General features: G+C 39.1%; 1 protein-coding gene across 6 annotated transcripts in view; it reads left to right on the top strand.

Annotated features, from left to right (window-relative positions):
• The first annotated feature begins 609 nt into the window (after positions 1-609).
• LOC126108568 (histone acetyltransferase KAT2A) overlaps positions 610-27664 on the top strand; it is a 432376-nt gene continuing 405321 nt past the window's right edge. For 2 of the 6 annotated variants that reach the window (XM_049913859.1, XM_049913855.1), the window contains exon 1: positions 1058-1189. The gene's annotated coding sequence lies outside the window, so the exon portion shown is untranslated. Of the gene's footprint in view, positions 670-1057; positions 1190-1216; positions 1237-27664 lie in introns of those variants that run through there. The other 4 variants (XM_049913857.1, XM_049913856.1, XM_049913860.1 and 1 more) reach the window with 4 other exon arrangements.

Here is a 27664-nt window from a genome sequence, read left to right as displayed (position 1 = left end):
TGACGACCTTTGTCAGTGCCAGTGGAAAGCAACTTTAAGGGACAGCGGCAGCAATAACTCGTTTAGTTTAACAGCTGGAGATGAAATAGAGATCCACGCAACAATTTGGAGAAACAATAAATAGGATAAGAATATTTCTCTAAAATCCGAAAAACTGGAGCAAACTGCTGTCCCGGAAGTATTTTTCGGAACACCGACTCCTTCAATCAACGTTTTTACATGGGGCTCCCAAAACCAGATTTCGTAAACCGATTTCCCAATTCCGCTTCTGAATGGTTATGAACACTTCAAAATTGATTCGGGAAATCCATTTCTGGTTGCCGGTTTTTCAGTTACGCAATCGATTTTCGCTCCCATGTAAACGCAGCCAGTTTTAAAATATGCATGGGTGTCAGTTCTCGTCTTGTTTCTAAAACTTTTCGGCAAATATTGGCGGTGTGACTTTTTGTACATGAAGAATAAGTTGAATATTAGACTGAAGCTGTTTACATCTCGTCTAATTGAAGAGAAATAACGATTGTGCTAACTAAATCATTAACTGTATCAGCTGTTTTCCAGACGCCATATTTAACTAGGTTACCGAATCCGCTTCAGAACTTAACATGTAAACACGGCAACGGTAAACGGTTTCGGAGATTCGGTTTTCGTCTTCCGGAAGGTGTATCACAGGTAAACGTAGTGAATCTGAAACAGGGACTGTCTAGAAAAGCCTGGACTTCCGGCAACACCGTTTTAATGCGGTGGGAAGTTTCTAGAAAGAGCATTTGATCGCCACAGACGTTGCGCATGTGCAGTAGACAAAAATTGCAAATGGTCCTGATAGCTATGACATCTATGCTCGAACAACCCATGTACCTTTCTGTGAAAATCGACATCCGGTGGTAATCAATCTGCATAATGTGTGGTGGTTGAATTGAAAATGTTACATTTCCTCTGTTATTCGTGAGTGAACCAAACCGATTAGAATTTTGCGTTTACTCTCAGTACGTAATTATTAGCGTACTGTGATTTTGTTCCGTGTATTCTACACGGACTAAAGCAACGAGTTAACTCGTTGGAGAAATGTCAGTGTACCGTTGGTAACAATTTGGTATAATATCTTTAGCACTTGAGCTCTTTGACAGCTTCTGTGCAGCAGGCCTCATATGTTTGTTTTGATACCTGGGAGAAGCGTCAGCGGCTGTTAGCGGTTAGTTGACTACTGATTGAAGAAGCAGTTTTTGCATAGATGCTAATGTACGATAACATACTGTTTAATGGCACATTCCAGCCTATAAAATTCTGTGTATGTTGATGCTGCAGTTGTCTAAGAGAAAGAAAATTATTGTTTTGCAAATACAGGAAGGCTTATTATTGCCGCACCCTCCATCCCAAATATATTCCGTCACATATAAGAAACACTACGTGTAATTACATGCAAGTGTTTTCTGCAAGCGGATGCTACCTGTTTGTACACGATATGGACACAACAAATAGGGACGCTTGTCAGTGTGCAGATATAAAGTGCTGAAAGTCTCTCTCCCTTGCAGAAATGGTCCCCTCCTCCGTATGGTGTAAGCCACTATACCATCCACTTATTTTCGAGGTTTTTCCTGTTGTGAATTGTACATAGAATATTTAGAACATATTTTCCAATTATGATATTATTTGTATTAATAGCCTTGGGGGGGGGGGGTTGTATTAGTTGTCAGTGCAGTTGGATATTGCATAATTTTTTTTGCGGACACACAGTACGAGAGCTAAGACATTTCACTGAGGCCTCAGCACTGTACTGTGTGACTGCACGGTATTCGTGATTTGCACTAATACTGATGGCGTAGTAGGTACACAGTGATAATTCCTCAGTACAGTTCTGAAACTGTGTTAAACCTTTGAAAGTCCTTTTGTTGTCGTGCTCTTTCACTAAATGAAAACTTCCAGTTTCATCTTTGATACCAAAATTTATTCTGTGGTGAACCTGTCATTTCATACTCATTACATGTAGGCCTATGCAGATCTGTTTAAAGAAGATATAAGATGCAGGTTACAAATGTGTTATGACAGAGCTCTTTATTCAAATGTTGGATGTTGGAATATTTACTAGCAATCAGTTTATTTTCATTGACAAACTACTTTGTTTACTATCAGGAGTGCAGGCAATTTATTAAACTCCATTTATTTCCTTTAGTTTCTGTCCCATTGATCTACCCATTTGTCAGCAATGGTACATTTGATTAATAAATGTTTTTCTGATTTGGGGAATGCCTGTATTGTAGGTCCAGTTTTCAGTGACTAAAGGGAAAAAAAATCATTTAGTGAAATCAAGCCAATTTATACATCTGTTTACCCAAACAGCAAACCACTGTAAATTATACAGCAAATGATACTTAGCATTGAACGATGTGTTAGGGTTTCTTCACATTACATTTGTGTATGGTGCATAGGTCGATTGAGTACTTAAATCCTCAGTGCACACTGTATATAGTTTAATCCTGCTTTTGCAGTATCTCTGGACTGATATGAAGGTGACTGAAAAATATCTCTAGAATTTCCCGCAATACTGGTCCTAGAAACTTTGTACATAGGCTTTCACAGAATATTTGGCATCTACATTCAAACATCTGCCAATTCTGGTTTTTCAGCATTCTTATGACATCCTCCTGTTGGAGAAACAAACCTATGACCATTCGTGCTATCCTCCTCTGTGTAACCCTGTTAATCCCATATGGTATGAGACACACATATAAGCAATATTGTACATCCACATTTATACTCAGTGAGCCACTGTAAGGTGCATAGCAAAGGTTATGTCCTGTTGTACCAGTTGTTAGGGTTTCTTCCCATTCCGCTCACATGTTGTTCACAGAAAGAATGATTGTTTACAAGCGTCTGTGTGCACACTAATTAATCTTGCCCTCACAATCCCTATGGGAGCGATATGTGACGAATTATTATTCCTAGAGTCAGGATTTAAAACTGGTTCTTGAAACTTTGTAAGTAGACTTCCTCGGTATAGTCTACATCTATCTTCAGCAGTCCGCAAGTTCAGTTTCTTCGGCATGTCTGTGACACTCTCCCACAGTTCAAACAAATCTGTGACCATTTGTGCTGGCATTCTCTGTATATTTTCACTGTCCCCTGTTAGTCCTGTTGGGTATGAGTTTGAGTAATATTCCAGAATGGGTCGCACTAGTGATTGGCAAGCAATCTTCTTTGTAGTCTGATTGCATTTTTCCGGTGTTCTACCAATAAACTAAAGTCTTCCACCTGCTTTCCCCACGTCTGATCGTATATGATTGTTCCATTTCATAGGTCAGTACTTAATTAGAGTGGGGAATAGTGTGTTGCTGCTAGGTAGAGCCCTGGCAGGGGTGTAGGCAAGATGGTTCAGGCAAATTAGAAACGGGGTATCAAGTCACGAGTATTGTGAAGACTTAGCCAGGTGATAGAAGAAATAGGGAATTTGTGCAAAGGTTTTCGCAAACAGGACCAGATTGTTATAATAGGTGGAGCAGGGAACAGCCTGGCAAAGAACAGTAATTAAAGCATTGGAGGTGAACTTGATGATATAGGAGTAGCAGCTACACACACAAATGTGAGTTTTGTGGAGGTCCTGCAGTACCATGACCAGCCCTGGGTTAGCATTGCTTTGAGCTGTGTGAACACTGAGTTGAGAAGGCTGCCCCACTGACTGAAATGAAATTTCATACTAGTGCTGTGCCAGTTGCTGCAGTTGGGAGATGTGAATATACCAGACATGGGAAATACGGAAGCGTCCGATCCCGCCCGTCTGCTTTGACCCATGACGTCACAAATATGGCGGAAACAAAAACAAACACAAACACTTTCCACAAGAAGCCTAATGACACTATCGGGACAAGCGCGGGAAATGGGGTGTTTTGGGTGGGGGGGCAAACTAAATATAAACAAATTTAGACGTCTTGCGTAGCTACAACGTGTAAGTGAAGACAGCCATGCATGAATACCCACCCACCTCCCCAGGGGTCGTAACCCCTGCAACCCATAGAAGATAAAGATGCTTCAGTAGCTGATTAGTGTTTTTTGTCTTTTTTTTAAAAAAAAAAATCTCACGGGATAGAATGAACAGATCAGAAAAGTGAACAAAATAAGATAAAACAGAACTGGAGACAGCCACACTCAAACCAAACTCCGCGCCGTCATGACGTCACACACGACAACACCCTTACGTCACGGGTCAAAGCAGACGCGTGGGATCGGACACTTCTGTCGACCCCAGACGTGGCATATACCTGAATAGGAGAGGGAAATATAGGTTGGCGGATAATATAATAATATACAGAGGCCCACCATCACACATAGCAAGACACCCATGTTTACGATGTCAGAGGGACTCCTTTTTTTTTAGGTTAGAATCAGGGTTCAGGTACCCTGATTTGAAAGCACTGAAAATAATGGAAGAACCTCACAAAATACTTAAGAATGCACAGAAAAGCAAGGTTAGCTTATTTTATCAAAATATTAGAGGACTGAATAATAAGTAGAAGAGCTTCTTGTCTGTTTGGAAAATTTAGAGCGCTCTGGAAAGATAGACGTCCTGTGCCTGTTTGAACACCACATAACCACAGGGTTAGATAAGTTACATATAAAAGATTATGCTATTGCCGCCTACTTGTACAGAACTAATATGGAAGAACGATGAGTTGTTACATATATTAAGACAGAACACAAATTAAAAAACATTAAGACATGTAGATTTTATAGGGATTAGTACATAGAAGTGTGCGCTGGTGAATTAATATCGAAAAATAGTTCACTTTCAATTGTAACTGTATATAGATCCCCGGTGGGAAATTTTGAATCTTTTATGAGGAATCCAGGGTTTTGTTTTTCGTAGTTGTAGCTGTTGGCTCTTTCATATCAATAGCTATGGTTCACCTATATAGGTCAAGGGAAGTGTCCAACTACTGTAGATTTTGTAATTTTTTTTTTTGTTAGTCTTTTTGTGTGTTTTGGAATTGTGGTGTGTTTTTGATCTGTTATATTTAGCTTGTCCCCTCCCTGAAACCTCCAGTTTCCCGCAGTTGCCCCGTTAGTTTGATTGTATTTTAGGAGTGAGTTGTTATTGTCTTATTTATACGTATTTTCGTATTTGTTGCAGTGTGTATGTAGTGACATCATTGGCACCATATTGTAGACACTTAGAATAGCCCTTTCCGCTGTATTGATGATGTTACGGGTCAAAGCAGGTGGGTGGAATCGGACACTTCCGTAATCCCCAGACTTGTAACTGTGCTAGCTGTCAGACAGCAGCAAGCAGTTAATGGTCTGTGGTGACTTCAGTGTAGATTTTATACAGGATTCTGATAGGAAAAGTGACCTGTAAACGTTGTTTGGATCCTATAATTTGATCTCAATAATTAACATTCCATCACAGGTGGATGAAGATAGTTGGACCCTAACTGATAATGTTTTCTTTGGTGAAGCTCAAAGCAAGAGAATAATTGTTTACTCAGTAAGAAATGCTCTCTTTGAACGTGATACACAGTTAGCTATGATAAGTAACATAGTTCTTTCCAGTATGGATACTCTTCAGGGGAAATAAGTTGTAATAATTAATTACTCGAGGATGAATGTTTCTGAGAATAGTTTAAGAAGATGACTGGGAGAAATTACAATGAACCAAATGCTAACATAGAATTTAATCTATTTCATAATAAATTCATATCATTATTTGAAAATAGCTTTTTGCATAAGTTAATCAGAAAGGAATCTAAGCACAGCTACGTAAAAAAAAAAAAAAAAAGACCAAGACTCGAACTCGGGACCTTTGCCTTTCGCGGGCAATTGCTCTACCACTGAGCAAGCGAAGCACAACTTGCGACCCATCCTCACAGCTTAATCGTGCCAGTACCTCACCTCCCACCTTTCAAACTTCTCAGAAGTTCTCCTGTGAACCTTGTAGAACTAGCACTCGTGGAAGAAAGGATACTGTGGAGACATGGCTTAGTCACAGCCTGGGGAATGTTTCCAGAATGACATTTTCAGTCTGCAGCAGAGTGTGTGCTGATATGAAACTTCCTGGCAGATTAAATCTGTGTGCTGGTCTGACACTCGAACTTGGAACTGCGAAAGGCAAAGGTCCCAAGTTTGAGTTTTGGTCCGGCACACAGTTTTAATCTGCCAGAAAATTTCATACCAGGGCACACCCTGCTGCAGAGTGAAAATACCATTCTAAAAACACTTATTGTTGTAAATAACTTGATTTCTGGACTCATTACTTCTGGACAGACCAAATAGGAAAACTTCTGGCTGCCAATATTTCATGTCTAACCATTGCCACTAATAATAATAATAATAATAATAATAATAATAATAATGTGTAAACCATACAGCAATTTAATAGCCATTACATAGCTACTGTTGAGTTGTGCTGTCAATTAGTTTATTTATCTGTTGCAAACAGAGTAAGGAAGCGATTTCTGGTCAATTGCGGAAAGTACCTACAATTCAGAAAAAGGGTTTCCATGAGATATTTTAAGGATATGTAATGTATGTGTCTCAGCTTGACTTTCATAGATACATAGCACAAAGTATGTGTTTACGGGCTGCCCTATATAAGGAGGTTGTTCATACATTTATTTCACAAGCTGAAATCTCCACCATTTTATGTTGTTAGTAGTAACTTATCTAATCAGTATTAGACTAATGAAATATCACCACCACTATCAACGACAACAACTACTATAATAACAATAATAATAATAATAATAATAATAATAATAATAATAATGCTCTTTTAAAAAGAATTTGGTTTTGTGACCGAAACACAATCAAACCCTCTTCTTTCTGCCCCTCAGAAAATTTTATTTAGTCCCCAGAGAGGGTAATTAACTACCCTCAGGTTGGGAACCATTGCTCTAGAGACTAGAGGATCTGTCTGAAACTTAACTGAAGCACCCTGCAAGAGTTTAAGTAACTTCTGTCTACTGTTGCTTGCACCAATTTGTGAACAGTTTTGTGACAAAAGGACACACAAATCTAAATACAAATTCAGTTTTAACATTGCTGAAAAGCTGATGGTCCTCGTATGAACATTAAACACTTACCCGCAGCCTATGTGATTAGGATGTACTGGTATTCTTTGGGACTTCGTGAAGTTACCTGGCCTAGCTGTCAAATGTCACAGGTTAGGCTACAGTTAAGCTCAAATGTATTGCTCTGGAGGAAGGTACTGGGCAAGATGTACAGAACTGTGGATATTTCAATGTCATTTGTTTCCCCAGAACAATGCACTTGCACTAGAAATCGGATTTGTTACTTGTTGATGGAGCAAGACCTCCCACACAGGTCATAAATATGAAACTTTAGTTACTGAAGATGTTTTTTTTTTTTTATTTACATAGCAAAAAGTTCATGAATTTTAGTCATTTGAATCTTAACTACACTTTATCAGTTGTCACTTCAGAAATGTGGCCTTTCTTTTCTCAAATCTAAAATTTCATTATTTGCGAAATTTTGTAGAGTGGGTGGGGTAATGACTGATAATAGACCTCATTCAGGGTAGTTGTTGAGAATGACTGGTACAGAGTGGAAGGAGGGCAGTAATGCAGTTTGCTATCCACATTGGCAATGCACATGTTGGTGCACTTTGCTGTTTCAGGTTATCTTGTTATTTGGTATTGTGTTGCTTTTAATGTTGTTTGCCATTTGTCCAAAGTGAAATATGTAAAAATGAATGTGTAAGATTACGTGAAATCTCCAATAAGGCTTCGCCAACTCTCAACGAAACCTCGACCTCGGGCTACGCTACAGATCAGTATGTCATCACTGCTGCCATTTCATATTCACATTCAATGGTTTCCCTACTAACATCCAGATAGTCACATTTCAACCTATTCTATCCCTTGAATTATGCTACAGATTGATCTGTCACCGCCGGCTGTGGTGGCCGTGTGGTTCTAGGCGTTGCAGTCCGGAATTACGGGACTGCTACGGTCGCAGGTTCAAATCCTGCCTCGGGCATGGATGTGTGTGATGTCCTTAGGTTAGTTAGGTTTAAGTAGTTCTAAGTTCTAGGGGACTGATGACCTAAGATGTTAAGTCCCATAGTGCTCAGAGCCATTTTTTGATCTGTCACCACAACCTATATCCCAAAAAATAATATAGCCAATGAAAAGGCTATTGCCAGTGTTCGGCTCTGTTCCTGTTTCCACACATATGACATCATGTGGTATGTCATGTGGAATCAGTAGGTTCAGTAAAACCAATGTATACTTGTAGCAATTCATTTTTTTAAAACTGTGGGTTGTAGTTTAATTATTCCATAATCAGCATCAGTGGTAGCTAGAGCCAGTTGGTCAGTCTCTGGTCCAGAAATTCAAAGACAACACTTGAGTAGATACTATCCGTGTCAACTAATTTGAAGTGTTTGAGAGTGACTTTTTATTGCAAATGGCATTGGGGGTCTTCCTGTCAGAGGGGTAATTTGCAAAGCAAACAGGGTTCCCTTCCAAGTATCATAACTTTGTGTAAAAATGCCCTTATGGTGATGGCGGCTTTTCTGATGCATGCTGCAGTTGTGTGTCTGCGCAGTGTTTGACGGGAAGTGCACATAACAAATCATTGTTCTGATGATTAGGCAAGATGACAGAACCAATGAGAAAATAGCGTTCAATAAATGTTGCCGCAATGTGGAGGGTAATTACACAGTAGCATATAGGAATGGGCAGGATGTTGTTATAGAAAGCAGAGTATTCCACAGAATTTAAGCTGTACTCTGACATTCCTCTGTATATATTCGGGAAAAAACTCTGAGGAAAATATTGGTAATTGAAATTTTGTTTTACTGATAGCCAACTCAATTCATGTATTGTATCTGTGGCACACTCTCCACTATTTCACAATGGCACAAAACGAGTTGCTCTTCTTTGAACTTTTTCTATATTCACCATCAATCCTGTCTGATGCGGATCCCACACTGCACAACAATATTCCAGAAGAGGGCACACAGGCATAGTGTAAGCAGTCTCTTTAGTACACCTGTCACATTTTCTCAGTGTTCTGCCAATAAATCACAGTCTTTGATTTGATTTTCCCACTACATTATCTATGTGATTGTTCCAGTTTAAACTATCCATAATTGTAATCCATAAGTATTTAGTTGGATGTAAAGCCTTTGGATTTGTATTATTTGATATGTAACTGAAATTTAGTTTATTCCTTTTGGTATTCAAATGGATGACATCACACTTTTCATTATTTAGAGCCCATTGCCACTTTTTGCACCATACGGATATCTTGTCTAAATAACTTTTCCAGTTCTTTTGATCATCTGCAGACAATCTGAGAAAGCTGTTCAGATTGTCTCCTAAATTGTTTATGAAGATGAGGAATAGCAGAGGGCCTACAACACTTCCTTGGGGAACACCAGATATTACTTCTGTTTTATTTGATGACTTTCCATCAGGTACTATGAACTGTGACCTTTCAAACAGGAAATTGCTAATCCAGTTGCACAACTGCTCATTGGAAATTGGAGAAAAATTGACAGATTAAGTAACATGTATAGTGCTGTTGCAGATAGCAGTGTGTTAGCTGGTATTAGGGATAAATTGAATGTGGAGAGGCCAGAGGTTTGAGCACGCTCATAAAATAAATGTGTTACACCACAGCAAGTCTGTGGCCAGATGTTCTTTGCTATAGAAAGGGGACAGAAAGTGGGACATTTTATTGTACTGATGGATTACATGAAAATCTGTGATGTATATATCCAGTGCTTGATTAGTAAAAAAAAAGATGAAGTACCAGTACTGTGGTCTTCAGGGCAGTTAGACTTATTAAAGCATTATTTTAATGCTCTCCTGTGCAATTTGAAAGAGAAAATACAACATTTGTTCCAGTAAAAAATACGTTCTATCATATCACATCCCAGAATCTGTGGTTCTGATTATTTCTTTTGTCACAGGGTACTGGTAGTACTGGTGCGTACTGTCACAAATCAAGCAGCATACACAGCTAAAAATGTTCATTGCCACAGAAGCAGAAAGCTTCATAGCAGTTTAATGTAATAGTAACAATAACAACAATAGTACTAAGTATCGAAGTACAGGGACCAAATGAATGAGGTAGTGCAAGTGTTAAAGACACTAATCTCATGTTCAGGATAATGGATGTTGCTTCGTTTGACCTGCTAATTTAGATTTTTGAAGTTTTTCCTTAATAATTTCAAGCAAGCGGTTTCTTCATCGATGATACAACCAACCACATGTTCTATCCTCATAAAAGCATAGTTATATTTGGTTTGTTGGTTTGTATGTATGTATATTTTTGAGGTATTTATTTTCATTGTATTGTAATGACAGATCCTTTATCATTGTAAGATGATCTGTGCCTTACATTAACTTTTTTTTTAGATCACTCATGAACAGTCTGTAATATCATATATTTCTAACATTAAACAAGTTACATTCCTTTCTCATACAAATAGTTGTAATTGTTATACTTTAAGACCATATGTCAATCCCATAGAGGTAGTAGATGGACTAGTAGTAGCAGTCGTTTTTGTGATTGTGGTTTTCATCCATTGATTCATTTTATCAGGCTATTTGACATGGGATTGGTGTATCTAAAAAAAGAGAGAGAGAGAGAGAGAGAGAGAGAGAGAGAGAGAGAGAGTAATGTATAGAGGTATTTACACACTTACAGGTTTAGTTTGACAAGCATGGGACAGCTCTTATTGTGGGACCCATACCGGCATTTGTCTGAAATGATTTTGGGGGAACCATGGAAAGCCTAAATGAGGATAACTTCCACTCTTCCAAAATGAGCCCAGTCCGTTTAAAACAGCAACATCTTTATTAGGTTACTCCAGAGTACTATACCATTTTATTTACACGTTTTTGCAAAAAAAATCATTTCCTGAAGCATACCATTTTGCGGTGTTACAGCATGTCAATAATACATAAAATTACAACTTCTCCTCAGCTGTTCAGTTCTCCTTTTAATATTCTGTCAAGCCTGCCATGTGGTATGCCCATTTTCAAGCATATTTGCCTCCCCCCCTTCTCTCTCTCTCTCTCTCTCTCTCTCTCTCTCTCTCTCTCTCTCTCTCTCTCTCTAGCGCGTGCACACACACACACACACACACACACACACACACACACACACACACACACACACATTTTTCTATGGATTTGGGTGATTTGGCGAAGGGGACCAAACAGCAAGATCATTGGTTCTATTTGAATATGGAAGGACAGGGAAGAAAATCTCCCATGCCCTTTCAAAGGAACCATCCCAGCGTATGCTTGTACCGATTTAGGGAAATAGTGGAAAACCTAAATCACAAAGGCCATATATGGTTTGAACCACTATCCTTTCAAATGCAAGCCGAGTGTGATAACCTTCTATGGAGTAGGAGTAGCTGTTGTGGAGATACGATTTCAGTTTGTGTTTGAAGTTAATTTTATTACATAGTCTAAATTCTTTCTGTCACTAAATAGCTAGTCAAAGAGTTAGCTTTTTTTCTGAATATCTCTTTCTGTTCTGTGCCAAACTGAGGCTGATTGAAGGACAGTGTAAACCATTTCGCCTTCTAATACTGTATTTGCGGATATTACTGTTGTGAATCTTACCTGTCTTGGATGCAGTCAAACAGTTCTCAAACTAATTGTTGATAACAAACTTCACAAGGGAGTAAATGTTATCAGGATGTCCAGCTGTTTACAGAACACTCGCAAGAGATTCTAGAGTGGATGCCCCACATTATCCTTATTACATCCTTCTTTGGAAAACAAACTTTTTTTCTCAATGGCAGGCTATCCCGGAATGTAATTCGGTAATACGTTTGTGAATGAATCTTTTTCTTAAGGTCACCTTTCCCTCGGCAGTCCCCTCCTGGAGTTCCAAATGAAGAACTATTCCAGAATCCTTTGGCAATGGAGAGATCATCATGACACTTTTTCAGCTACAGGCCACATGTTCTGGGGATACACGTTATGTGTCTTTAATGCAGTGGTTTCCATTGCCTTCTGCATCCTCATGCCACTGATCACTGCAGGTTCTTCCACCTTTAGGGGCAGTACCCACCCCAAGAACAAGATAGTGCCCCAAACCTCTGACAAGGTCGTAGGCAGAATGAGGGCAACTTCTTATGCCGGAATTTTTCGGCCGGCAAAGCCAAATATTAATTAAAATTTGAATGATGGCGGGTTTTGAGAATGGGACTGAGGACATTTTGATTACTAATCAAAGACACTAAAGCTAGTAAAATAAGTAAAGTTTTGACATTTTCATCTCTAAAATCTGATATTGTCTGTAACGCAAAAATTAGAGTAGAGAACTTGGCTGTTATTTAGTTTAAATGAATTGACATTTTTTTCTATTTGTATTTGATGATTGTTTTATTTTGTTACTGTTTCTTTGTAAATAAAGTTTAAAATTGATAACATAGTTTTGTTAAAGAACATGTCTGTCGTGTAGAGGATGGCTGGGAGACATGTATTTAATGTTGTTGTTGTGGTCTTCAGTCCTGAGACTGGTTTGATGCAGCTCTCCATGCTACTCTATCCTGTGCAAGCTTCTTCATCTCCCAGTACCTACTGCAACCTACATCCTTCTGAATCTGCTTAGTGTATTCATCTCTTGGTCTCCCTCTACGATTTTTACCCTTCACTCTGCCCTCCAGTACCAAATTGGTGATCCCTTGATGCCTCAGAATATGTCCTACCAACTGATCCCTTTTTCCAGTCGAGTTGTGCCACAAACTCCTCTTCTCCCCAATTCTATTCAATAACTCCTCATTAGTTATGTGATCTACCCATCTAATCTTCAGCATTCTTCTGTAGCACCACATTTCGAAAGCTTCTATTCTCTTCTTGTCCAAACTGTTTATCGTCCACGTTTCACTTTCATACATGGTTACACTCCATACAAACATTTTCAGAAACGAGTTGCTGACACTTAAATCAATACTCGATGTTAACAAATTTCTCTTCTTGAGAAACGTTTTCCTTGCCATTGCCAGTCTACATTTTATATCCTCTCTACTTCGACCATCATCAGTTATTTTGCTCCCCAAATAGCAAAACTCCTTTACTACTTTAAGTGTCTCATTTCCTGATCTAATTCCCTCAGCATCACCCGACTTAATTCGACTACATTCCAGTATCCTCGTTTTGCTTTTGTTGATGTTCATCTTATACCCTCCTTTCAAGACTCTGTCCATTCCATTCAACTGCTCTTCCAAGTCCTTTGCTGTCTCTGACAGAATTACAATGTCATCGGCGAACCTCAAAGTTTTTATTTCTTCTCCACGGATTTTAATACCTACTCCGAACTTTTCTTTTGTTTCCTTCACTGCTTACTCAATATACAAATTGAATAATACCGGTGAGAGGCTACAACCCTGTCTCACTCCCTTCCCAACTAATGCTTCTCTTTGATTTCCCTCAACTCTTATAACTGCCATCTGGTTTCTGTACAAATTGTAAATAGCCTTTCGCTCCCTGTGTTTTACCCCAGCCATCTTTAGAATTTGGAAGAGAGTATTCCAGTCAACATTGTCAAAAGCTTTCTCTAAGTCTACAAATGCTAGAAGTGTAGGTTTGCCTTTCCTTAATGTTTCTTCTAAGATAAGTCGTAGGGTCAGTATTGCCTCACGTGTTCCATCATTTCTATGGAATCCAAACTGATCTTCCCTGAGGTCGGCTTCTACCAGTTTTTCCATTCGTCTGAAAAGAATTCTCGTTAGTATTTTGCAGCTGTGACTTATTAAACTGATAGTTTGATAATTTTCACATCTGTCAGCGCCTGCTTTCTTTGGGATTGGAATTGCTATATTCTTCTTGAAGTCTGAGGGAATTTCACTTGTCTCATACATCTTGCTCACCAGATGGTAGAGTTTTGTTAGGCCTGGCTCTCCCAAGATATCTTTTTGAAAATATTTTTACTGTCTGTCTTTTTTCATTGGGTATCATATTTAGATTTGTAGTGTACTGGCCACCTTTCTGATTTAAATATAGATTTTGATAGAGCTAGTGAAGATTTTTTTATAGCTTTCAATATTTTCTGTTAGATGCCAACTAGAACGGGTTGTTAATAATACATTTCATTACTGCTGTGTTGTTCTGCCTGGAGACTAGTTTGATGCATTTCTACACACCACATTACTAATGGGATGATTTCTTGATACCTCAGTATGTGTCTTGTCACCAACGGCACCACAACAGCACCAACTTTTGTTTCTAGTCATTCCATTTTTGGTACTGCTATCACACATCTCAAAATATTTATTTCTCTTTTTCACACTTTAGTTTTTCTCCTAGCTTTCAGCAGTTTATTTTCTTTACTCGGTAGCCAAAAACGAATGTGGAGAACAACTGCAGAGTGATCTTTCCTATAGAAGAAATTTGATCTGACTGTAAGTCGGCTAGGTGAGAAGAGAGCAAGACCATCATTTTCTGGTACCGAGAAGAGACTAAATGGGAAGATGCTTTTCTTTTAGTCATCTGTCTTTTGATTGGTTTGATGCAAGGCACAACGAATCCCTCTCCTGTACCAATCTTTTCATCTCAGAATCCCACTAGCAAACAATCTCTAATCTCTGTCTTCCTCTATACAGTTTTTGCTTTCTGCAGCTCCCTCTAGTAATGTAGAAGTCATTCCCTGATGTCGTAACAGATGAACTACTATCCTGTTCCCTTTTCCTGTCAGTGTTTTCCATATATTCCTTTTTCGCTGGTTCTGCAGACAGCCTACTCATTCCTTGCCGTATCAGTCCCCATAATTTTCAACATTCTTCTGAAGCACATCATCTCAGATGCTTCGATTCTTTTCTTTTCCAGTTTTTCCACACTCAGTGTCTCACTACCATAAAATGCTCTGCTTCAAACATACATTCTCAGAAATTTCTTCCTCAAATTAATTGTCTCTTGTCATGGAATGAAAGACATATAATTTTCATCTCACTTTGAAAGCAGCGTAACTCATATTCAGTAAGTTTTGTCTTCTTCAGAACGCATGAAAATCTTTCCTAGAAGGCATAACTGTACTTGTTACACGAAATTGCATTTTGTGCAGTTCCTGAGGAAATTGTGGGCTTGGGTGGAATCTGTCAGTAAACATGTGATAGCCTGAACCACCTGCACAGGCTGGCAAATGCTGTGCCAAACGAACCACTATTCGGGTTGCGAAAGGTAAACCAGGATTAATTAGATTGACCGTAGTTGTCTTTACACAATATGGGATGTGAGAAAAACATAGCCATTGTCTGAATTGAACAGTCAGAAAACTCTTTAACTTAAAATTCTCATCTTACTGTGCTGTCATCTGAAGCCACATTTCTTTTTTGTGCTTAAAGTTATTTGCATTTACTGTCAGTATACTCACTAACTTTCTTCACTTTGCTCCCTCTCATATGTTGACACCCCTGATCTGTGGTGGGTGGAAATAAACACAGCACCCAAAATATTTAAAAAAGAGAGATGAGAGGAAACATCCTTTACTTCTGCCAGCGCACACTCCGCTGCAGAGTGAAAATCTCATTCTGGAAACATCCCCCAGGCTGTGGCTAAGCTGTGCCTCCACAATATCCTTTCTTCCAGGAGTGCTAGTTCTGCAAGGTTCACAGGAGAGCTTCTGTAAAGTTTGGAAGGTAGAAGACGAGGTACTGGCAGAAGGTAAGCTGTGAGGACGGAGCGTGAGTCGTGCTTGGGTAGCCCAGATGGTAGAGCACTTGTCTGCGAAAGGCAAAGGTCCCAAGTTCGAGTCTCGGTCTGGAACACGGTTTTAATCTGTCAGGATGTTTCAGAAGTTAGGTATATTGGTCTAATTTTGGAGGTCTGTCCTTTTACCCTTCTTATATACTGGAGTCACCTGCGCTTTTTTCCGTTCACTTGGAACTTTGTTCTGGGCAAGAGATTCTCAATAAATGCAGGCTGTACTGTACTCTTAGTAAAATCAAACTGGGGTTCCATCCATACCTGACGATTTATTTGCCTCTAAATTTTTTGGTTGCTTCTCTACACCAGCTACGCTTATGACTATGTCGTCCATAAGGGAATCTGTCCGATGGTCGAATGACAGTATGTTTGATTGATTCCCCTGTGTGAACGATTTCTCGAACATGAAATTTAAAACTTCAGCTTTTGTTTTGCTATCTTCAATTGCCTCACCAGACTGGTCAACAAGGGACTAAATGGAAGCCCGAGACCCACTTAGCGTTTTTATGTAAGACCAGAATTTTCTCGAGTTCTCTGCCAGAACTTTTGCTAAGATGTGGCGGTGGTACTTGTTGTATGCTTCGCACATAGACCTTTTCACAGCCGTACAAATCTCTACTAACCTTCACTTGTCATCATTTGTGCATTCCCTTTTGAACCGAGAGTGCAACCCCACACTTCTGTCTGGTACTGAATTTGTGATCTCTTGATGTCTCAGAATGTGTCCTACCAACCAATCCCTTCTTCTAATCAGTCTGTGCCACAAATTTCTTTTCTGCCCAATTCGATTCAATATCTCCTGGTTAATTATTCAGTCTATCTATTGAATCTGTGACATTTTTCTGTAGCACCACTACTAAAGTGTCTCGATTCGTAACGAAATTTCCTCAGCATCACCTGAATTCGACCACATTCCATTATACTAGTTTTGCTTTTGTTGATGTTCATGTCGTATTCTCCTTCCAAGGCAATGTCCACTCGATTCAACTGCTCTTCTAAGTCATGTGCTATGTCTAGCAGAACTGCAGTGTCATCGGCAATCCCCAATATCTTTATTTCTTCTCCCTGCACTTTAATTCCTACTACAAACTTTTCCCTGGTTTCCTTTACTGCTCGTTCAATGTATCGATAGAATAACATCTGTGATAGGCTGGTGATAGGCTGCAATCCTGTCTTACTTCCGTCTCAACCTCTACTTCTCTTTCGTGCCCCTTGACTCTCGCAACTGCTGTCTGGCTTTTGTACAAGTTGTAAATAGCCCTGCACTCCCTGTATTTTATCAGTGCTATCTTCAGAATTTCGAAGAGAATATTCCAGTCAACATTGTCAAAAACCTTTTCTGATTCTACAAATACTGTAATGTAAGTTTACCTTTTCTTAACCTATCTTGTAAGAGAAGTCATAGCTTCAGTATTACCTCACACTTTCCTACATTTCTCTGGAATTCAAACTGATCTTCCCTGAGATTGGCTTCTACCAGTTTTTCTGTTCTTTTGTAAAGAATTCGTGTTAGTGTTTTGCAACTGTGACTTGTTAAGCTGATAGTTCAGTAAATTTCACATCTGTCAGCACCAGGAATTGGGATTATTATATTTTTCTCGAAGTCTGAGGATGCTTCGTGTGCCTCAAACATCTTGCACACCAGGTGGAAGAGTTTTTTCGTGGCTGGCTCTCCGACAGGTATCAGTAGTTCTGATGGAATTTCGTCTATTCCCAGGGCATTGTTTCGACTTAGGTCTTTCGTTCTCTGTCAGATTCTTCTCACAGTATCGTGTCTCATCTTCATCTACATCATCTTGCATTTCAATAATATTGCTGTCAAGCACATCTCCCTCGTATAGATCCTCTGTGTACTCCTTCCACCTTTCAGCTTTCCCTTCTTTGCGTAGTACTGGTTTCCCATCTTAACTGTTAATATTCGTACAGCTGTTTCTCTTTTCTTCAAAGGTCTCTTTAATTTTCCTGTAAGTACTATATATCTTTCCCCTAGTGATATATGCTTGTAAATACTTAACATTTGTGCTCTAGCCATTCCTGGTTAGCCATTGTGCACTTTATCTACATCTACATCTACAGCTATACTCTGCAAACCACCCCAAAGTGTGTAGTACGTGCTGTAACTACTCTAATCTTGTCATGATCCCTATGTGAGCAATACGTAGAGTCACCATTTAAAGCTGGTTCTTGAAACTTTGTTAATTGACTTTCTCAGGACTTTTTACATCTATCTTCAAGAATCTGCCAGTTCAGTTCCTTCAGTATCTCTGTGACACTCTCACACAGTAAACAAACCAGTGATCATTCCTGCTGTCCTTCTGTGTATATGTTCAATATCCCCTGTTAGTCCCGTTTGGTACGAGTCCCATACACTTGAAGCAATATTCTAGCTTATTTATAAGCAACCTCCCTTGTAGACTTTTCTACCAATAAACAAAAGTCAACCACCTGCTTTAGCTATAATCAAGCCTATATGATCGCTCCATTTCATATCCGTACAAAGTATTACTCACAGGTATTTGTATGAGTTGGCTGATTCCAAATATGACTCATTGATATTATAGTCATAGGATAATATGTTTCTTTGTTATGTGAAGTGCAGTTTTACATTTCTGAACATTTAAAGCAGATTACCAATCTCTGCACCATTTTGAAATCTTATCGAGATCTGACAGAATATGTATGCAGCTTCTTTCAGACTGTTCTTCACTATACATAACTGTGACATCTGCAAAAAGTCTGATTTTGCTATTAATATTGTTCAAAAGATCGTATATATACAACATGAACAGCAAGGGTCCTACCATACTCCCTGGAGCACACCCGAAGTTACTTCTACAACTGATGATGACTCTGCATCCAAGATTACATGCTGTGTTCTCCCTACCAAAAAGTCCTCAACCCAGTCACAAATTTCACTTAATACCGCATACCATTGAACTTTTGACAGTAAGCACAGGTGTGATACCCAGTCATATGATTGGAAGTCAAAAAATACAGCATCTCTGAGACTTTTTCGATCCAAAGCCTTCAGTATGTCATGTGAGAAAAGTACAAGTTGGGTTTCACATGACTGATGTTTTCAGAATCCATGCTGGTTAGCATGGGGAGGTTATTCTGTTCAAGATACCTCATTATGTTTGAGCTCAATCCTGTCAATCTCATTTTTTAGATGTTTATATTCCCCTTCACCTGCATCATTTACTGCATTTTTATATTTTCACCTTACATGAATTAAATTCAATATCGCCTGTGTTATTCAAAGACTTCTACTAGGCCTTGCCTCTTTACCTAGCTGATTGTGTGCTGTCTTCACTATTTTCTCTCAGAGTTACCCATTCGTCTTCCACTGCATTCTTTTCCCCTACTCCTGTCAATCATAGCCCAATCCTCCTCTGAAATTCTCAACAACCTCTGATTCTTTCAACTTATCCAGCTACCATCTCCTTACTCGCCTACCTTTTTGCAGTTTCTTCATTTTTAATCTGCTGTTCACAGCCAATAAATTGTAGTCAGAGTCCACATCTACCTTTGTAATGTCTTACAAGTTAAAATCTGGTTCCAAAATCTCTGTATTAGCATTTATATAACCAATCTGAAACCTTCTGCTGTCTCTAGGTCTCTTCCATGCAAACAACCTTCTTTTGTGATTCTTACACCAAGTTTTGGCAATGATTAAATTATGCTCTGTGCAAAATTCTACCAGGCGGGTCCCTTTTTCATTCCTTTCCCCCAGTTTATATTCACTTACAATTTTTCTTACTATCAAATTCCACTCCCCCATAACTGTTAAATTCTTAACTCCTTTAACCACCTGAATGAGTTCTTTTATCTCATCACACATTTCTTCAATACTGTCGTCATCTGTGGCATATAAACTTGTACTGTGGTGGTGGGTGTGGACTTCATGCCTGTTGTGGCTACAATAATGTGTTCACTAAGCTGTTCATAGTAGCTTACTCACATTCCAATTTGTTGTTCATTATTAAACCTACTCCTGCTACCCCTGTCCAATTTTGTTTTTATAACCCTGTATTCACCTGACGAGAAGTGCTGTTCTTTCATACTATGTCTGGCATCAACTATCCATTTCCCTTTTTAAATTTTCTAACCTACCTGCCCGATTAAAGGCTCTAACATTTCATGCTCTGATCTGCAGAATACCAGTTTTGTTTCTCCTTATGATAACATCTAAATGTTAAATATGAACTTCGTAAGCACTGAATGGTTGGTTTGGGTGTCCACACGGAAATTGTGTGTTGCAACTTTCCTACACAAAAGTCAGCATCCTAAAGATAGGCCATGAACTCAAGAATCAACTTCTACACAGTCAAGAATAGCTGCAGCTTCTCAGTATCTTGCATAGGTATTGGGTGAAGGCTTGCTGGTCCCAAACTGAAAATTTTGGGTGATGTCCAGCTGTTCAAATACTGTCATATGAACATACAGTACCACTCATTAATTTCAGTACACCCAGTGAACGACATCTAGTTCTCTGTAGATAAGATCCAGTACTGTGGGTACTGTTCAGGAAGCAAAGAAATAGTACAACAGTTGTCATGATTTTTGTTTGTGGTCATCGATATACAATAGTGTCCAAGAAACAATGTTGTGTTTACCTATATACCGATGGACGCCACATTTGGTGCACCTGTGTTGTTCTCTGTAGTGATGTGACATCCACAGCGAATGGCAAGTATTGCTACAATACATAACATGTGGTTCCTGAACGTCAGTTCCTTCGTTACATTGAAGTGTGCACATTGCTAATATGGCTCCACGAGTGGAGATATCCATAGAAAAACTTGCTGCAGTTGTAGCACTTAGCCAAGCAGGTTTATCTATTCGCCAAATTGTGAAACAGTGTAGTGTGTCTATAGCGGGAGTGCAATACAACCTTCACTGCCAGAAGACAACAGGTAGCAATAAGAACATACCATGACCAGGATGACCGAGTAAAACAACTAAAAGTGATGATAAATATATCAGAATTACCAGTAAGAGAAACAGATTCAAAACAGCACCCCAAATTCAAGCAGAATTGGTAGAAATGAATGTGAGAACAATATCTGTTGCAACAGTAAGAAGGAGACTGACAGGCCAGCTTGGAAGGATATTTCACAGCAAGAAAACTCCTTCTAAGGCCCATAAATAAACAGAATGGGCTAGAAAATATCGTAATTGGACATCAGAAGAGTGGACGAAGGTGTTATTCACCGATGAATTGAAGTTTAAGATTTTTGGAACTAGAAGGAGAATATTTGTTCACTGATTCGTAGGGGAAAGGGTAGCCCAGCAGTGTGTTCTACCTACACGTAAACGCGATGGAGGTTCTATTGTGGTTCGGGGATGTTTTGCCAGAGATAGAGTTGGTGACATTGTGAAAATAGAAGGATGTATGGATGAGAAGCAGTACCACTGCATACTTCATTATCATGTAATATGAAGTTGATTGCACTTAATAGGAAAAGGGTTCACTTTTCAACAGGATAATGTCCCAAAACATTGGTCGGCATACTGTGTGAACTATTGCGTCAAAGGAAAAACATAAAGTACTGACTGATATGCACTATGGTATGGTTGTCCCAAAGCCCCGATTGTAATCCCATTGAAATGGTCTGGGAGGAAGTGGACAGGTGTATCAGGGAAATTAATATATCCAGTAAGGAACATCTCTGGAATATTGTTAAGGATGTGTGGAATCGTATAGATTCACAATACGTACAAAATCTGATTGACCGCGTGCCTCGAGTTGGTGAGGGAGTCATTAAATCTAAAGGAGGATACTTTGATGAAAGTAAAATATAATGCTTGTGCTTGTATTACATATGTGGAAGTTAATATAATTTGTTTTGTGAGAAATAACATTTGATTTGTGTTGTAAATCTGAAATACGAGGGTGTATTGAAATTGATGAGCGGTAGTGTATTGCGATTTTGGAAGCTATATAATCATTTGAAAAATGCCTAGGTTATATTTTGCTAGTTAGGATAGACTGTAAATAGCAGTAATTTGACTTCTGAAATATGTTGTGGGTTAACAGATTGCAAAAGCTTATGAAACCATTTCTTGCATCCGTGTTGGGAATACCCCATTTATGAGTACACGTGCCATACTTAGAATTATGGTAAATTTTTCAAAAATCCTAATTAATGACTCAACTGATTAGTGAGGTGGGTCATTTTGTGCATAAAAATCTGGTCAAAGTATAATGGCAAGGGTTGGAATTTAATAAACACAAAGGCAAATCTACAATGTAAAATGTAACAGGTCCCAGAATGTAACATTAATTATCTGGTATTTAATTAATTTCAGGTAACTCAATATACCTTAATGGAAAGTCAGGATTTCACTCTTTTTAATGGACGTATGATCAGCTAACTGGCTCACTAGGAATTTCCTCTTGTATGTTGCATTAAGAAGTTCAGTTAGCCATTCCCCCCCCCCCCCCCTCCCCCCCCCCCCCCCCCAATTAACAAGGTTTTCATGTAAATTACCTGCACTATGAGAATCAACACATTACAAATAAGACTCTGAACAATAAAGCCAACTGAAACTCATCCTACATAATGTTATGAAATATTTATGCATGTGTTATACGCACACCATGTAGGAAGCTATCAAAATGGAATAATGAATATAATTATTAGTGGAGGTGCAAGAAGAGCAGATGGGAGATTCCAGCTTGCTCTGTTTCACATGTATATCTGTTTTCGTACTGTGCTTTTTGTATAGACTGAGATTCATCTTTTCTCTCTCTCTCTCTCTCTCTCTCTCTCTCTCTCTCTCTCTCTCCAGTCTGTTCCTATTTTATTGATTTTACAAACAGTTTTTTCCCATTCACTCGATCAAACGGGGTTTCGAAGTCAACAAATCCAACATATATTTGCTTTTCCAGAATATATTTTTCTTTCTAAAATCATTTGCAGTGCCTTTACAGCTTCTGCAGTTTCTTTTCCCTTCCTATTTCCAAATTGGGCTTCTTGTAAACGTTGTTTAATTTTAACAATTAGTCTTTCCTTAACAACAATATTAAGCAGAATTTTTCAAGTGTGCCTCTGGTAGCTGTGTCTGCGTCAAATCTGTCTGAAAACTGGTTGTCGGAAAGTAGGCTATTTTAAATGATGTTCACACCAGATTTACAGTCCAGAACACACTAATTGCACCTTAATATTAAATAACCTACATTTTATGGCCAGATTGAATGTCATCTATTATAATTTATGGACAGATAATCAGCTAGCCACATACTACACTCGGTATATGTTCTACAACGTGATCGCTCGAGTGCAGTAATTTAATATTGAAGTGACAGAAGTTTACATGTGGAGTACCGCAAGGAAGCGTGATAGGACCTTTATTGTTTACAATATACATAAATGACTTAGTTGACAACATCGGTAGCTCCGTGAGGCTATTTGCAGATGACACGGTTGTCTACAAGAAAGTAGCAACATCAGAAGACTCGTACGTACTCCAGGAAGACCTGCAGAGGATTAATGCATGGTGCGACAGCTGGCAGCTTTCCCTAAACGTAGATAAATGTAATATAATGCGCATACATAGGGGCAGAAATCCATTCCAGTACGATTATGCCATAGGTGGTAAATCATTGGAAGCGGTAACGACCGTAAAATACTTAGGAGTTACTATCCGGAGCGATCTGAAGTGGAATGATCACATAAAACAAATAGTGGGAAAAGCAGGCGCCAGGTTGAGATTCATAGGAAGAATTCTAAGAAAATGTGACTCATCGACGAAAGAAGTAGCTTACAAAACGCTTGTTCGTCCGATTCTTGAGTATTGCTCATCAGTATGGGACCCTTACCAGGTTGGATTAATAGAAGAGATAGACATGATCCAGCGAAAAGCAGCGCGATTCGTCATGGGGACATTTAGTCAGCGCGAGAGCGTTACGGAGATGCTGAACAAGCTCCAGTGGCGGACACTTCAAGAAAGGCGTTACGCAATACGGAGAGGTTTATTATCGAAATTACGAGAGAGCACATTCCGGGAAGAGATGGGCAACATATTACTACCGCCCACATATATCTCGCGTAATGATCACAACGAAAAGATCCGAGAAATTAGAGCAAATACGGAGACTTACAAGCAGTCGTTCTTCCCACGCACAATTCGTGAATGGAACAGGGAAGGGGGGATCAGATAGTGGTACAATAAGTACCCTCCGCCACACACCGTAAGGTGGCTCGCGGAGTATAGATGTAGATGTAGATGTAGACATTAAATTAACACTGTTACTGATTAATGTTCTTAAATCACTGTCCCTTCAGGTATATAGTCATGTCAAAATGAACACGCTGTGCACAGTAAATATCATTTGGAAATAACACAGCTTACAGTCTGATCTTATTGTCGCAGTAATCATTATCGAAAACGAACACAGTTTTTGAGATTAATTGACACTTCACAATGTTGTTGTTGTTGTTGTTGTTGTTGTTGTGGTCTTCAGTCCTGAGACTGGTTTGATGCAGCTCTCCATGCTACTCTATCCTGTGCAAGCTTCTTCATCTCCCAGTACTTACTGCAACGTACATCCTTCTGAATCTTCTTAGTGTATTCATCTCTTGCTCTCCCTCTACGATTTTTACCCTCCACGCTGCCCTCCAATGCTAAATTTGTGATCCCTCGATGCCTCAGAACATGTCCTACCAACTGGTCCCTTCTTCTAGTCAAGTTGTGCCACAAACTCCTCTTCTCCCCAATTCTATTCAATACCTCCTCATTAGTTATGTGATCTACCCATCTAATCTTCAGCATTCTTCTGTAGCACCACATTTCGAAAGCTTCTATTCTCTTCTTGTCTAAACTATTTATTGTCCACATTTCACTTCCATACATGGCTACACTCCATACAAATACTTTCAGAAACAACTTTCCTGGCACTTAAATCTGTATTCGATGTTAACAAATTTCTCTTCTTCAGAAACGTTTTGCTTGCCATTGCCAGTCTACATTTTATATCCTCTCTACTTCGACCATCATCAGTTATTTTGCTCCCCAAATAGCAAAACTCCTTTACTACTTTAAGTGTCTCATTTCCTAATCTAATTCCCTCAGCATCACCCGACTTAATTTGACTACATTCCATTGTCCTCGTTTTGCTTTTGTTGATGTTCATCTTATACCCTCCTTTCAAGACACTGTCCATTCCGTTGAACTGTTCTTCCAAATCCTTTGCTGTCTCTGAGAGAATTACAATGTCATCAGCGAACCTCAAAGTTTGTATTTCTTCTGCACGGATTTTAATACCTACTCCGAATTTTTCTTTTGTTTCCTTTACTGCTTGCTCAATATACAGATTGAATAATATCGGGGAGAGGCTACAACCCTGTCTCACTCCCTTTCCAACCACTGCTTCCCTTTCATGCCCCTCGACTCTTATAACTGCCATCTGGTTTCTGTACAAATTGTAAATAGCCTTTCACTCCCTATATTTTACCCCAGCCACCTTCAGAATTTGAAAGAGAGTATTCCTGTCAACATTGTCAAAAGTTTTCTCTTAAGTCTACAAATGCCAGAAACGTAGGTTTGCCTTTTCTTAATCTTTCTTCTAAGATAAGTCGTGAGGTCAGTATTGCCTCACGTGTTCCAGTATTTCTAGGGAATCTAAACTGATCTTCCCCAAGGTCAGCTTCTACTAGTTTTTCCATTTGTCTTTAAAGAATTCGCGTTAGTATTTTGCAGCTGTGGCTTATTAAACTGATTGTTTGGTTAAATAAATGATTAAAAACAGTCACTGAATTTCAGAATGATCTTCCATGTGTGAAACTTGTATAAACTCTGCACACTATATGAGCTTTAATTTGTGCCAGCTCATCTGCAATACATTTTTGGATGCAGATCTTACTCATTTTATCTCCTTCCCCAGACTGACTGCAATGCCTCTTGAAATGTCCCTTTTAAGTTTACAATTATTAACACTACTCTCAGATGATAATGTCTACTGCTTTTTTACAAGTTACAATTAAATATTTATGTTCCTGATTAACTGATTAGTAGAGAGATACAACAATAATTGCTATTGAGCTATGCTGTCTATTTTGCCAAAACCTGTGATCTTACCTCAGTAACAACATTTTTGGTAGTAATGCTAATTACTCTGGAACTAAGCTGATTGCAAGAGTTGCTAATATATTTCCAGCACTAGCTGCACAGATTCTTCAATTATTTGGTTACCGAAGAACATTTGACTCAGTACTGCACCAATGCTTATTGTCAAAATTATGATCATATGTAGTATCAAGTGAAGTTTGTGACTGGATTGAGGACTTTTTGGTTCACAGGACACAGAATGTTATCTCGGATGGAGAGTCATCGTCATACCTACTCTGTAGAAGTAACTCTGGGTGTGCCCCAGGGAAGGGTACTGGGACCCTTGCTGTTCGTGCTGTATATTGATGATCTTGCAGACAATATTAATAGTAAAATCAGGTTTTTGGCAGATGATGCAGTTATCTGTAATGATATACTATCTCAGAGAAGCTGCATAAATATTCAGTCAGATATTGATAAGATTTCAGCGTGGTGCAGAGTGGCAACGTGCTGTAAATGTTCAGAAATGTAAAATTTTGCACTTCACAAAACTAAAACGTGGTATGCTATAACTATAATATCAATGAGTCACTGTTGGACTGGGTTACTCATACAAATACCTGTGTGTAACACCTTGTAGGGATATGAAATGGAATGATCACATAGGTTCAGTCATGGGTAAAACATTTATTGCTAGAATAGTGGGAAAGTGCAATCAGTCCACACAAGAGATTTGCTTACAAATCACTCGCTCAACCAGTTCTAGAATATTGCTCAAGTGTGCGGGATCCGTATCGTATAGGACTGTGATATTGAATGTATGCAGAGAAGACCAGCACGAATGGTCACAGATTTGTTAAATCTGTGGGAGAGTATCACAGAGATGCTGTAGGAACTGAGCTGGTAGACTCTTGAACACTCCCGAGAAAGTCGATTAACAAAGTTTCAAGAACCGGCTTTAAGGGGAGCCGGAGGTGGTCAAATCCAAAAAATTACCGATTTTTTTTTTTTTTTTTTGCTACCGAAAATTAATTGGAACATTCCTCTTTAATGTAAACTTTGAATTATTGTTCTACTCACCCTAGAAGTGGAGTTATTACCATTTTCCCCCACGCCTGCAGAGGAAATGGGCGGCCGCTGAATGCATCTAACACCCTCTCGTGACTTCCTGGCGAACTGCTTGCGATTTTCTCGGCCTGTTACACATACAGCGCTTTATGTTACGCATACAGCGAGTGTGCAAGGGTTGGCTACATTGTTTTCTGTGACAAATGAAGCGCTAAGAGCGCGGAACATCGTCTCTTTGCTGTTTACCATTTCCAATTAGTTCAGTGTTGCGCCTTTTGTTGGTAGTATTATACTTCTTGTGTAAAGCATTGTTCTGGTTACGATGCCATGTTTTAGTAACCGTGTATATAAGAAGAGGAAAAACATAGGGAAAAGAAAATTAACACTAATACCAAGTTGCAATACTACAATTACTGAAACAGTGCGTTCTTCTGCTAAGCAACACGTGGCCGGCCATAGCCCTGTGACATCTTCTAGCAAATACAACCTTGGGGATGGTGACTCCAAAGGTTTCAAGACTATAGAGGAACTGAAATCATATGGAAATGAATTTGTAGTTGACAAGTTGGAATGCATCGAGCATGTGCAAAAGCCTATGGGTGCACAGCTTCGAAGGCTCAAACAAACTTTGGGTTCGAGTAAGCTCAGTGATGGAAAGACAATAGGAGGGAGAGGCAGGCTTACTGATGAGGTGATTGAACGTCTACAGAGATACTATGGCTATGCTATAAGGCAAAATACTAGTAATGTTAGTGACATGCGAAAAGCAGTGTGGGCATTGTTCCTTCATACTGCCTCTTCCAATGAATACCCTCAACACAGCCTGTGCCCAAAAGATTCCTGGTGCAAATATAATGCAAAAA

This window comes from Schistocerca cancellata, chromosome 11 (genome assembly GCF_023864275.1).
Source record: "Schistocerca cancellata isolate TAMUIC-IGC-003103 chromosome 11, iqSchCanc2.1, whole genome shotgun sequence".
Lineage (NCBI taxonomy): Eukaryota > Metazoa > Arthropoda > Insecta > Orthoptera > Acrididae > Schistocerca > Schistocerca cancellata.
This window is presented reverse-complemented; position numbering and strand designations above follow the sequence as displayed.